Source organism: Mya arenaria, chromosome 5, assembly GCF_026914265.1.
Source record: "Mya arenaria isolate MELC-2E11 chromosome 5, ASM2691426v1".
Classification (NCBI taxonomy): Eukaryota; Metazoa; Mollusca; class Bivalvia; order Myida; family Myidae; genus Mya; species Mya arenaria.
In genome coordinates this window covers 11,099,960-11,114,264 of record NC_069126.1, presented here as the reverse complement: position 1 = coordinate 11,114,264, position 14,305 = coordinate 11,099,960, and the positions used below count along the sequence as shown (strand labels likewise).

The following is a 14,305-nucleotide window of genomic DNA, read 5'->3' as shown; positions in this document are numbered from 1 at the left end:
AGCGGATACAGGGATGAGAAAGGGATCACACCTAAAAGTGCGCCCCCCCCCCCCAAAGTAGAATTATTTTATTCGCCCCTGTTATAATGTGATTCTGCTTGGTGTATGTGAAAAATAAAAAAACAGGAAGAAAGTAGGGATACTTTCTCTGTTTCCAAGAAATCAGAAGTGCCCTTAGTGTTGACCATTTAAGCGTTTGCCTCCTGTGTCGAATCTTGGATTCGCCCCTGTTAAAATGTTATTCTGCTTGGATAAATAAGAAACTGGAAGAAAGGAGGGATTCCTCTTCTGTTTCCAAGAACTCAGACATGTGCTTAATGTTGACTATTTAATCTTTTGCGCATTTATCAGCCAAGCTCTATGTTTATGTTTTACATTTTTAAAGCATAATTATACGATGTGATTAAAACAATCGAGTTGTATAGCTATCTTAATTTTATTGTACATACATCCCCAAATATTTATGTCTTGAAAATAGATCTAGCGGGTAAAGGTTAAGGTCACTACTTTTGTCCTTTGTTGTTTAACATATTGAACAATGATAGGGAAATCGTGACATACATTTATGAGATGATATTTAAGAAATATTACACACTACTTCGGGCCACATGGCATTATAAGGACCGGCCAGTCAGCCCCCGAAGGTGAATGGACGCAAATGTTTCTGTTGTTACAAGGAAATAGGACATACTCATCGATTAGCTGTTTTTCATATCACTATTGAAATATTTGAGGTCGGTTGGATGATTTTTCTAGACTTATGTTCATTAGTCAATGGACACTGTTTATTGCCAAAAATCCAAAAAGATTTTACTTAAATATTTTATCAGGGTCTCACAATTTGTGCCGTACAGTGAAGAATATGTAGACACTATCTGTATTAAACTAAAAGAAATCAATATAAGGGATATTTGCCTTTAAACATATTTTAATATCTTTGTTAAACACAATCAGATCGATGGGGAAAGAAGGACATGTTTATATGTTAAAGAACAATGGCGTTATGGGTTAACATGTAATTGAATGCTGTTTGAGCTTTGCTAAATGTCAGCAACATACCAATCGCATTTTTAATATTGCATAGTTTAGCATAGCATAACACAATGTCTTGTGTATTTTGTTGGCAATGATACTAATTGTGACATTAGAGCACAACAAAACATTGCATATCGTAGATGCGATCATTGTCTTTTCAGTTATTGTACATGTGATGAACCACTTCAACCTTTAACATTGTTAGCCTATGTTTTTAACAATGTGTACGTGATAATGGTATAGTATGCATGGTTACATGAAGCACAACGAGTGAACCTTTTAGTTGCTGTTGTAACCAGTAGCCATTTGAAAAAAGGTACAGGTCGTATGCCTTTGTTTGGTCTTACATGCTTCACATTTCTGTAGGGAAGAATGTGTACACGTTGATATTGTAATGCAATCTTTTTATGGAACTGTGATTCTTTTCCATTTAATCGTTGGATCAAGCAATCTCTTCACATTTGAAACGAAATAATAATTTTAATATCTTAACTCGTAAAACGTGAACAAGTCCCTTTAACAGTATATCATTTTGAATATGTTTGTTGTAATTGAAAGAAATTCACATTTTAGAATGCTCTAAGCCATTGATACATTAGCAGTGTGTGTATACCACGTGTTAAATTGCGTCATAAATGCTACGTCGGAAGGCAATATTTTGCTTCGAGTGAAGACTTTTAACAAAAATAACTTCACTATTTCTTCACCATTTTAAATGAAACATAGTGCAGTCTACGCCTCTGACGGAGCCCCGCCTTCTGTCCTTTACCAGAGTTTGATTGAGAACACTTCAACAAACCTTTTCACAATACGGCCGTCCGACGGAGCACTGTCAAAACAGAATTTTGGAAACAGGTTTGTCGAAATGTTTGATGAAACTTATCACCTTATCAAACTTTGGTAATTAAACGAAGGCGGGGCTTTTTAAGCGGTATAGCCTGCCCTTTGTTTTATTTAAAATGGTGTATTGAGAGAAAAGTAATCTTTGATTTAAGTCTTTAATTAAAGCAATTAAAGCAAAATGTTGCCTTCCGACGTAGCATATATGACGTAATTCATCACGTGGTATATACATACTGATTAGGCAGGTTTGAAATGAGTGTCTGATTTGAGCTTCTTATCCATCGACATTATCTATAAACAATATTGCTGATATGTTTGTACTTAATTGTTATGGTCAAATTATGTTGACAATTAAGCGATGGTGCCATAATACAAAAATAAAATATTTATAATTTCTTGAGTTTTTATCACTTTCTTTATCCTTCCAAGTGTCAAATTTGAAGACAAGCGAAATAACATGATAACAGGCATACTTTCTTACAAAGAATGGCATTATCATAAAAGTACAGAAAAATACTGCACACCTTGATCTAAAAAAACAATGACGAAGAATAAACCACTGCATTCAACCGGCAATGCGGGGCCACCTGGAAGGTAAAAACACGGCCCATTTCCCCGGCTATCCCCGGTATACCCCCGGATCTAGGGGGTGGGGGCGTGGTTACAATTGACTGGTGCATAAATGAACAATATATGATTCACACAAATTCATTGTGTCAATTAAAAATACCTTAACCATTTACAAAAGATTCGCTAACCGGTTATAATTTGGTCTCAACAATACCATATGCATGGAAATTGAAATCATGAACTGTCATAAAACAGAACTACATCGTTAGCTGAAATATCACACCACATGTTATACTTATTATTTAATTAAAGCTGCACTCTCACCGATTTGCCATTTTTACAACTTTTTATTTTTTGTCTTGGAAAGAGACAATCACAAATGTTCAATCTGTGAGAGTGCAGCTTTAATACAAAATACGATTTTATTTTTCCTTCCGCATGGCATGATCAAGGCAGGACTTCACTTTTATAGTTGAAGACCTAAGCGATTTCAATACTGATATTTCTAGCAATCGATATGCACTTTCGGTGACGCCGGGTGGAACAATTCTAGAAACCGCTTGTCATCTCAGTAATTATAGGAATGGCAATATGTGGATCATACTTGTATTGATTGAAACTTATTGTTGATAGCAAGGGTAAAGCACAGTCAATGCCCGCTACCATCGGCTTAATTCAAACTTACGACGTTTTCAATGATCCCAATGTGTTTTTTCTGAGTTCATCATGGTCTACAACCGAACAAGATTTGATTTAAGATTTAACTGAAGTTGCTCTAAGCAAATATTGAGGTTGCAATCGGAAGTTTTCTTTACTAATAATGAATTAAGCTGCAATTGGAAGTTACCTATACACAAATATTGAATTAAATTAAAATTTGAAATTATCTTAATAAGTTGCAAATGAAAGTTCTCTATTCAAATATTGAATTACGCTACAATTGAAAGTTCTTTATACAGAAATTTAGTAAAGTTCTCAGGAAATAATGCTTATCCAATCGAGTTTACTCCCCAACCATAGCCCTGCGCCTTGCATACCTAATGCACGATTCTTATTCGTTCAATGTTTAGGTAAAAGTATACGACCAATGAATTAGATGCTAGTAAATAAACACGGGTAAATACAATATTTGTATTGAATCATGCATTAAATTTCACTTTATCATTCTGTTTCATTTCAAGCTATTATAAGTTTGTGATCAGAGAGGTGGGACCGTATTGCACGGAAGAGTGACTGATAAGAATAGTCTATTGATTTGAAAGTAAATAGAATGGGTCTAGCACTGAACGCTTGGACATTTTCCTTATTCCTAACAGGGGAAACTGACATACGTACGATGTTACATTTTTTCTCGCTGTATGCACAAGATTAAATGCAATAAAAAATAAACATGAATGGAACTACAGCCTTGATAAGCCTTATTTTGTATTATAAACACCTTATAAATTTTGGTAACCAATATGCGCCTAAGTTCTGCATGTATTGTTTCTCTACTATGACTTGTATATAAAATCCAAACATTGCGCAACTTCGTAAACATTACTTTAAGTAAGCAAACCATCAAATGCTCATCCATAATAAAAACTCGTATCAGTATGCACCTCTCGAAAAATGCCGTGTTCAAAAAAAAACATGATACATATTCCATCAATGGATCAGATTTAAACATACAACTCATTGTCACTAATGTTCTGACTTTCAGAATGAATGAATCATTGAGTGAGTCTTGTGCATTGGTGGGTCGGGCTGTCGGTCTGTTGGTCTTTATTTCGGTCGGTCGGTCGGTCAGTCTGTCCATAATTGAATGAATGAATGAATGAATGAATGAATGAATGAATGAATGAATGAATGAATGAATGAATGAATGAATGAATGAATGAATGGATGGATGGATGGATGGATGGATGGATGGATGGATGTGGATGGATGTATTTTGGTGGGTGGGTGAGTGGGTGAGTGAGTGAGTGAGTGAGTGAGTGAGTGAGTGCGTGAGTGAGTGAGTGAGTGAGTGAGTGAGTGAGTGAGTGAGTGAGTGAGTGAGTGAGTGAGTGAGTGAGTGAGTGAGTGAGTGAGTGAGTGAGTGAGTGAGTGAGTGAGTGAGTGAGTGAGTGAGTGAATGAATGAATGAATGAATGAATGAATGAATGAATGAATGAATAAATGAATGACTGAATGACTGAATAAATAAATGAATGAATGAATGAATGAACGAACGAACGAACGAACGAATGAATAAATGAATGAATGAATAAATGAATGAATGAACAAATGAATGACTGTATAAATGAATGAATGAATGAATGAATGAATGAATGAATGAATGAATGAATGAATGAATGAATGAATGAATGAATGAATGAATGAATGAATGAATGAATGAATGAATGAATGAATGAATGAATGAATGAATTAATAAACGAACGAACGAACGGACGGGCAACAGAACACATGCATGCACACATGAACGATTGTATAGGAGTAAAAGATAAACATGAACATAAACATTCTAACAACGTCTGTCGTTTGATATTATTTAAACATGTGGCGCTCATGTTAATGGTTCGAGTCATGCTATTACCGGGTTTTTATCCTTTGTTTGATATATTGTCTGTATATTACTAAAGTACGAATACGTTACGGAGTTTTCACATTACAGTTAGCATATTCTAGCGCGTTAAAACACATTTCAGAAAAAGATAGAATTATATGACCTAGGAAACGTTCCTAATGAGTCTATAAACGTAACAAAGCACTTTAACAAGATGATATGCTTTACCTACGATTATTTCATTTTCCTAGATCGCAGTGGGTGATAAACAATAATAATACAAAAGTATATACGTCAATACAAACATCAATTTTTGATGATCAGATGGTGTAACGGTAGCTCTCTGTCGATCACCATTTTAGGGTGCATTCACATTTTAATTTAAAATTAAAAATATATTACAAATGTTAATGACTTTTAAATGGATATGCCAAAATGCGTTGCCGATTTTGTCGGTGAAAGTGAAATTACTGAACGCACTGTCTTGAATGGTGATAATGTGATATTAAAGTAATGTTTATTTGCGAAGCGGAAAGTATAAACTAATAAATTATACCATTTACAAGGACTGATTTTTCGCTCAATTTTACTTGCGTAATAAATGGTTCGTCGGAAGGCAATATTTTGCTTCGAATGAAAACTTCAAACAAAAAAAACTTTACTATTTCTTCATAATTTAAAATTAAACATGTGGGAAGTTAACGCCGCTTACAAAAGCCCCGCAAACCTGAGTTTGATTGAGAGTCTAGTGTCTTAAAACTCTTCTGCAAATCTTTTCACAAGACCGCTGCCCAAATGGAGCACTTTCAAAACATTATTTTGGAAACTGGTTTGTCAATGTGTTTGAGGAAACTTACCACCGTATCGAACTCCGGTAATAACACGAACACTGGGCTCTTTAAGCGTATGGACCGCTTATTGTTTCATATAAAAAGGTGAAGAAAAGTAATAGTTATAAGGTTTTCTTTTAAGATAAATATTGCCTTCCGACCTAGCACTAATGACGTATTTTATCACGTGGTATACACACAGTGATATTGTTTAAGTTGAATATCCTAAAAGTACTAAAGTAGGCCGTCAAAAATTAAGTTTGTGCACATATTTTTAATAATTTAAAAAAATATATATGGCAGGGACTATTGTTTACTGAACATGTGCGAAATAACTGAGGTAGGGTATATAGTTTTGAACATGTTTCCAATATCCACTTAGGCCAACAGCCAACAGCAGCCAGTTTTACACAATAAACCCCCAATGACCTTTTTAGTTTGCGTTACCTTAACATTTTGCTTCTTTCATTCTCTTTTAATTTTCTCATTTCGAAGCAAATACCAGGATAGCAATTTCATAACCGCAAATGCATAAACAGACCAATAAAAGATATTATAATAATGAATATTCGTCGACGATATTAACTGGCAATTAGTTTGTTTTTACTGGGTACATATGTTTCCACTATAGTATAGTTCTTTGTATATCACCCTTGCCTTTTCAATGAATTATAAAATGATTCATGCACAATAACAAACGCGCCAAGTGGCGGGGTGCAAAATTGATGCAAATCAGCTACCATAGCAAGAACAAGTTTTGCTCGTAAATCGCATTTTATTGACACATCTAAAAGGTGTATAACCAGTATGATCGAACCGGTTACAGCTTGTTTTTTATACATTCACCTTACTTTAGTGTATTAATTATTTAGATTACGCTGAACAGAACATTGCTGTATTCCAGTTAAGACGAGGTAAGAAGTAACCAACAACTTCTAAACATGAGCGTACATGGTGCATCCTTGTTTGCTTGGATTGAATATATAAATGTATCACGCTAGCAAAATACAGAGAAAATGCACTTTAATCCAGTCCAGCCAATCTCATGTATGGCATTGGTCATTTAACCGGTAAACACTTATTGCGGTATAAGATGCCCTGTAAATAACTTCATTGTATTAGGAACTATTGGGTTTTTTTCTCTACTTTCATCAACATAACTTTGTTTTGTGTGTGTTCAATTGAATACGATTTAATTTAAATAAATGCAAAACATCGTTTAACATTAAACATTTAAGGGATAAGATTTTAGGTTCGTACATACATGTTCGTACAAAGTTCGTATAAAGCTTCTAATCTAAAAGATGTTCTCCAACAGTAAAACATTTTTGACACGTTTATGTTCCAGCTCAAAATTGACAAACTTTCATTATATTCCTGAAAATTGAATTGAAAGACGTTCATTTGCATTTTATAAGAACGTGCCAAACTGTTAACACATGTAACTACATTTCGGAACATGTACAAAAATCAGATTGTCAACAATATAAATTATACTTTTATTCCACTGATAAATTTCTATAAACCGACATGATTTTAAGATTATTCAGCATTTATAATCTTTAATGTTTTATTATTGTCTGGAAATGTTAGGCTTGCAAAACAGCCAATAATAACGCTAAGATGAAGGTTACTGGTACGTTAAATACACTGTTTGCACTGATATTAATCTAGTTGCACTTGTATTTCACCGCTTCAGAGATAAGTCGTTTTATATGCCATATTTAATTATTTATACGGTAAAAGAATATTACTCGTGCAGAATAAATTTTATTCTTGCCCTGTTTAAAACTTTTAGTTATAAATGCTAGTTAACAACTGATTACACCATTATCTAGGATGTATGCACTTATATTCACATTTTGCACGTCGTATAAACAACGTAAATAACACGTTGTATATGACAGATAACATATGTAAAATCAAAGCGCTGAAAGCGCTGCAAGACTGTCGGTGACGTAACTGAAGCAACCAAACACTACCGCAAAGTTCTTTCAAATGAAACATGATCAAATGATTTCATACAAATGATGAACACTCTTTAAGGTAGATGAAGAAGGATAAATGTGATTATAATAAGCACAAATATATTGGCCCTACTTAATCATGTATCCAATGGTCTACAAGATTCTTAATTCAAATTTCCTAATTTTGAACCGCTTTAAATTAGTTAAATGCATATTCATTATGTTAAAATTGCTTCAATTTATGACGTCGTTATAACAGTTTCAGTAAGCAATTACATTCCTTCATTTCATTAGGGTCTGTTGAAGCCAATGTCTTTAAAATGCAAATACAATACAAACTATACCCAAGATTCAAGGGACATAATAAAAATAGAACTTTAAAATGATGCTCTTTCAAGCCTAAAAATGCCTCCCAGAACTTCTATCAACAGAGTCCACATATCTACAAAATTTGTGCTCGGGTTACTTTCTTTGATATAAAAGTGAAAACAAATCTGCATGGTGCTGTGGCATCATACCATGAAAAAAACTAATATCTTTAAAATGTGTTTTCTAGTTTGTTTTTATTATAAAAGTGTTAATAAATCTGCATGGTGCTGAAGAAAAAAAATTAATGTCTTAAATTTCAAACCTCCAGCATTAATTAGCGCCATGTTGTCAAGAATATCTGGACAATTGAATGAAATATGCATGGACCGAAATGACAGCTGGTTTTTCATTGACAAAAGATGCCTTTCAGGCAGTTTTAAGATTATGCTATTCAAAGCATGAGGGTAGTTGGTACAGTTTTCACTCATATTCAGATGATGGCTGATATTTGCTGATAAACATGTATCCTCTTAGCAGCAGGGAATAAGTAAATGACATAGTTTTAATGATCAATATTGGAGATGTGACCTTGACCTCCAAAGCCAAAGGGGTCATCTGCAGGTCACCCCAAACCTAAATTTCAAGTTTGAAGGCCATGGGTGCAGACTTTGTCGAGTTGTCACACAGGCAAGCTTTTTGCGTTCAATGGTCTGTGACAAATCAATAGGGCTCACCTACTCGTCAGGCTCAACCCCAAAGTCAAGTTGTTCAAGGGCCATGGGTGTAGGCTTTGTCCAGTCATTATTAGTACAACCTTTTAGCATTCAAGGTCACTGTGACCTTGACTTTTGACCCAATGACCCCTTAAATCAATAGGATCTTCTAATAGTCAGACTTAGCCTCCATGTTGAGTTTGAGGGCCATAGGTGCAGGCATTGTCAACTTATCAGTCAGATGTATGGTTTGACACCTTCCTGTTCAAGGTCACTGTGACCTTTGACCATATTACCCCTAAAATCAAAAGGGGTAATCTACTGGTTAAACCAAACTTTCATGTCAAGTTTGACAATAGGTCTAGGAATTGTAGAGTTATCACCCGGAAAAGCTTTGGTCTACTGTCAGACAGACGGACGTAGCGGCCAACATGTGCAAAGCAATATACTCCTCTTCTTTGAAAGGGGCATAATAAATTGAAATTGATTAAATATTTTTGTTTATTATGTTAATTAACTTACACTACATACAACAAGTACCATTTTGATATTTTCGAATGCTCATTTGGGCATGTACATGGGTTTTGATCTGACTATGAACATGAAACTACATAGTGATGTTCCCTCCTATCAATTCTAAATTTAAATAACCATGAGAAAAAAAGAATGTTTTCACTGCACCATGAATAAATATGTCAAACAAAATAAATGTCAAGTTATTCAAGATTAATTTAACACTGTTCTTTTGATGATTTCCGTGCATTCCTGACTGCAGGTTTTTCCCATTTTCTCACACAGTTATTTCATATTGGCCTTACAAGGTCAGATCTTGAGTTGGGTCTTCATTGCTGGACACTATCTCTTTATCTCCACACAGAAAACACACTGGTGCAAGTTTCACTGCAACAACTGCAAAAAAAGTTATATTATATTCTAACTGAACTCTGCATCAATATTCAATTATTTTTTATTGGATTTAGGAAATGTCTTTGTTTTAAAGGGTTCATATAAATTAATGCATTTTTTTCAATTTAATGCATTATCATGCTGGACTCTTTGACATTGATGGTTAAAACAAAGAAGGCATATGATTTGTGTACAGATTAAACATTATTAATTATAAATGTGTTCTTTAATTAATAGACAAGTGGCAACAATTTCCCCAGTTAAAAAAGCTTACATTTGTATATCTGCAGATTAATCATTTGCATTTCTTTTGCTTTGATCATTTAAGTCAAATGAGTTAGACATGATAATGCATTAAAATAAGAAATATATTTTTGGGCATCAATCTATAGTGTGTGCCTTCAATCTAGAAATAAATTTCTTCTCAACAGATGCTAAATTATAAAAAAATATATAAACCAAGATTTTGATTATGACATACCTGCATAGTTAGTGGTCTCCATAACTGCTCAGAAATGCTCCCTATGACAAACTAAGTGCTGGTGTATGGCTGGGTAATAGTGCTGCTCCAACCAATAGCGCAATTCTTCCTACAGGTGGACCAGCTCCTCAATATGGTTTCTGTCATGGCAGTGATAACAGTATGTAACATGCCCTTTTCTACTTTCCAGAGAATGAATCTTCCAATCAAAATTACAAATTTAAGAACAAATATATACATATGCACATGTAATGTTGTTAAAAACAAACCATTTAGATGCCACAAAACTATAAGATTTTAGGTGAAAATTGAGCCAAATCAAAACATTTAGTCATTTAAAGCTGCACTCTCACAGATTTACTGTTTTTACAACTTTTGTCTTGGAAAGACCTATTTTTTGGCTAAAATATCTGCAAACCAGTGATATAAGACTACTGATAAAATACTAGATTGCAGACTTCCATATTTCACGTTGAAAAGAAAGGTTTTATGGCTTAAAGCGTTACTAACGGTTTAAGAAAAATGCATAAAACATTTTGAACTTAAATATAAACATTTTCTGACAAATTTATTGTCAGCAATCTTATATGAATGGTTAACATGCATTTTCACATAAATTGGCCCGTTCCAAGACAAAAAATAAATAAAGTAGTCAAAACATTCAATCTGTAAGAGTGCTGCACTCTCAGTCACAGATTGAAGGTTTTGACAACTTCTTTTACCTTTTGGCTTGGAATAAGCTAATGAAAAGCAGTATGAAAACTGATGAAATAAGACTGCTGACAAAAGATAAGATCATGTTTTTTATATTTACATTTGTAACTATTGGTTTTATGGTTAAAAGCATTACTAACGCTTTACTAATAATGAGATTTTTGGCACAGAACATCATCTTTTGACCGTATTAAAATAAGAAAACAGCGTTCCAATATTTTCAGTTGTCTTTTTTGACTGAATTAATATAAGAAAGCAGCGATCCCCTTTTTCCAGTTGTCTGTTATGTCCAGTGTTCAGAAATTCGCATAAAATAATTCATTACAAGACCAAGAAATAAAAAAAGAGTTGGTAAAACAGACAATCTGTGAGAGTGCAGCTTTAACATATGCTATGCATTATCAGCCAAGTGCAGACCTACTCACATCCTGGCTACACAACCAGTACATTCATCAGCTTTACTGATTCGAACCAGGCACATTTATATTGGTAGACTAGCATTTTACCATTCTGTGCTGGCCAGTAAAGTTCTCATTTGAATTAGAATTCAAAATTTGTATACCTTTATTCATTTTTTTTGCCAACTCTGTTTCAACTGAACTTCCTAAATGAATGAGAAGTTTCAAAAAATAATTACAATATCTCAGTAAATACCTGCAATTATGTGTTTCTTGTGCAATCTGTCAGCTTTGGTAGGCTCAGGTTTCATTTTGTCCACCTCAATACTTGTAATCTTCTAGTCTGATGTACTGCCATCCAATTTTTAAGTCAGGTCAGGCAGCCATTTCAGCTTTGTTCCAGTTGATTGTATCAGATGATGTTAACAATACTAGCCTTGTATCCAGGCACTTCTCAATCTGAAAGTTTACAAAAGAACACGGTCTGTAATATTTAATAAAAAAATCATAATTGTTTACTCCTGGATGATGGGTTCTAAACACCTTTGAGAAAAAGATGCTACTGGTATGGTGCTTGAACCCACGACCATGTGAACACTTGCATGGAGATCTGTCAAACTGAACTAACTGGGTAACTGATTTTTAGGCAGCTCCCAGCTTGGCTCTACAATTGACAGGTGCATTATACATTATAGAGACAATAAATCAAACACTTGAAGCACTAGTCCAAATAATAGTAACTTAACTGATCTTTTTACAAATTTTGAAATGCCATATCCTTCACATACAATTTTTTTGTACCAAAAGTGGGTAGCTATTCCGATTGGGATGTCAAAACATAATGATATAAACTGTTATACATGAAGATCACCTGCAAGGCTGCGGTGCATAGATTTACATAGATGTAAAATGGTTGTGTTTAAATGCATTAAATGCTTGTTTTGTGAAAAAAATCTTTGCACTTACATGGTAATGACTAAAATACGAATATAAACCTTTAATATCTATTTCAAACATATAATACTTATCTAACTACGATTTCAATATCTTTCAACCCCCACCCTGTTTTGCACAAACCCGATTAGACGTAAGGGATTGGAAGAATCCCATATAACACGTCTATTTTTTAGACTATTGAAGCACATATGTTCTTTTTTTATGGTTGAGACGTTTCAGGTTAAACAACAATTAAAAATGCGAAATAATTTTAGATAATAATCTACTCTGAATTGAAAGTAACATGAAGATGTTGTAGTGAAGGATTTGCCATATATATATATATATATATATATACACATTTTTTTTAATCGTAAAAAGAGTCCATCAACGTACAAATATTTAGACTAAGAGATGTAGATCAGCAAGATGTACCTTCTAGTACAAATAATTGTACGTTGACAGATTTTTTTACGATTTTTGAAACAGCAAATCCTTCACGTACAAATTGTTTTGTACGAAAAGTGGGTAGTTATTCCGATCGGGATTCCGGGTTAAAGCATATTGCATATATAACATATCATAAAAACAAGAAATATTACCAGATAATGTTATTTTATATAAATTCCGTAACCAAAAAGTAATATCAAGCAAATAATTATGAGTTTGATGGTTTTTTCTTCATTTCATTCTGTCAAAACATAACAATATATACATGAAGGGCACCTGCAAGGCTGCAGTTCACAGTTTTACAACAATCGGAACATTTCGGCCATCAATTGTAACAACTCGCCATCTTCAGTAAGCTTCGAGATAGTCAATCCCTGTTGGATACTCGCTGAGGTGTTCAGATTGTTCGGCCAAGGCCGAGTTGTTACGATTGTATTATCTCGAAGCTTGTCGGAGGTGGCCGAATTATTACGATTGGGTCAAGTTGTTCCACTTGGCATAATTGTTGTCTGTGTCAGTCAACTTTCCTTTTAATGAAAAGGTGAATAATGTGTTTTAATGCATTAAATGCTTGTTTTTTTTTTCAAAATAGCTTTGCACTTCCATGGTAAAATATGAATATAAATCTTTACTTTATTATCCATTTCAACCATAAAATACTTCACTTAATACAATTTCAATATTTTTCAAACACCCCCGCTTTTTGCACAAAACCGTTTAGACGTTAGGGATTGGAAGAATCCCGTATAACACGTCTATTATTTCAGACTAATGTACATGTACCTTCGTGTCCGAAATCGATCACTTCCTGGCAGCTCATTTCTGGATTGTCTCCATCTAAATTTAACATTTTTAGACGCATACATTGATGCCATTTTTGCTCCGATTGATGTTAAAGCAATAGCACTAACTACAGGTCCGTTATTTTGTAGAAGAACGTGTTCGAAGTAACATTCTATTTCATTTCCGCATAATCGCCGCCATATTGTGTATGACTTTAAAAACTACACCCTATAGTCCAAAATAACAATAGGCATAACGTTGACACACTGTGATAGGTAAAATCCAAATAATTTACTCAAACAAATACAATAGTTCGATTGCTGCTGAAAAGATCATTTGAAACATAAAAGCTATTTCACAAAATATGACATGACATGAACTCTTTAACCGCGTATGATTTATTTCTTAATAACTTTCATTCATAAAATAAGTTCTTTGCCGGGGTTTGCCGGGTCAGTCTTGAATGCCGGGATATGTGTGACGTCACACGGGGTGCAAACATGTGGTGTAGCTTACTATTGGTTGTAGGGTAAAATGACTTCGTATGTAAATGCTATACTTTCATTATTTTTCATTATTTTGTTCAATAAAACTCACCAAATTGCAACGGTACAACTATACTAAGAGTAACACGCAATGTTTGTCATAAAAAAGGCAATAACGCGTTAAATACACATAAGCAGGTACTTGACGCCCCACATTCACGTAAGTAGTTCTGTTGCTACGCATGTGGTGTGTATTAATATATTCATGTTCAATATGTCGTGTCAGGCGACTAGTCGCGTTTCTGAAATACCGCTCTCTAAAGACTGTCGGCTTGCA

At 34.0% G+C, this 14,305-nt stretch overlaps 1 long non-coding RNA gene across 1 annotated transcript; it reads right to left on the bottom strand.

Moving 5' to 3' along the window:
* Positions 1-9,298: 9,298 nt before the first annotated feature.
* On the bottom strand, positions 9,299-13,699 carry LOC128233853 (uncharacterized). The gene is made up of 4 exons (XR_008260796.1): positions 13,484-13,699; positions 11,571-11,773; positions 10,203-10,342; positions 9,299-9,724 (listed from the first exon to the last, which is right to left on the bottom strand). It is a non-coding gene; the product is annotated as an uncharacterized LOC128233853 (long non-coding RNA).
* Positions 13,700-14,305: the final 606 nt, after the last annotated feature.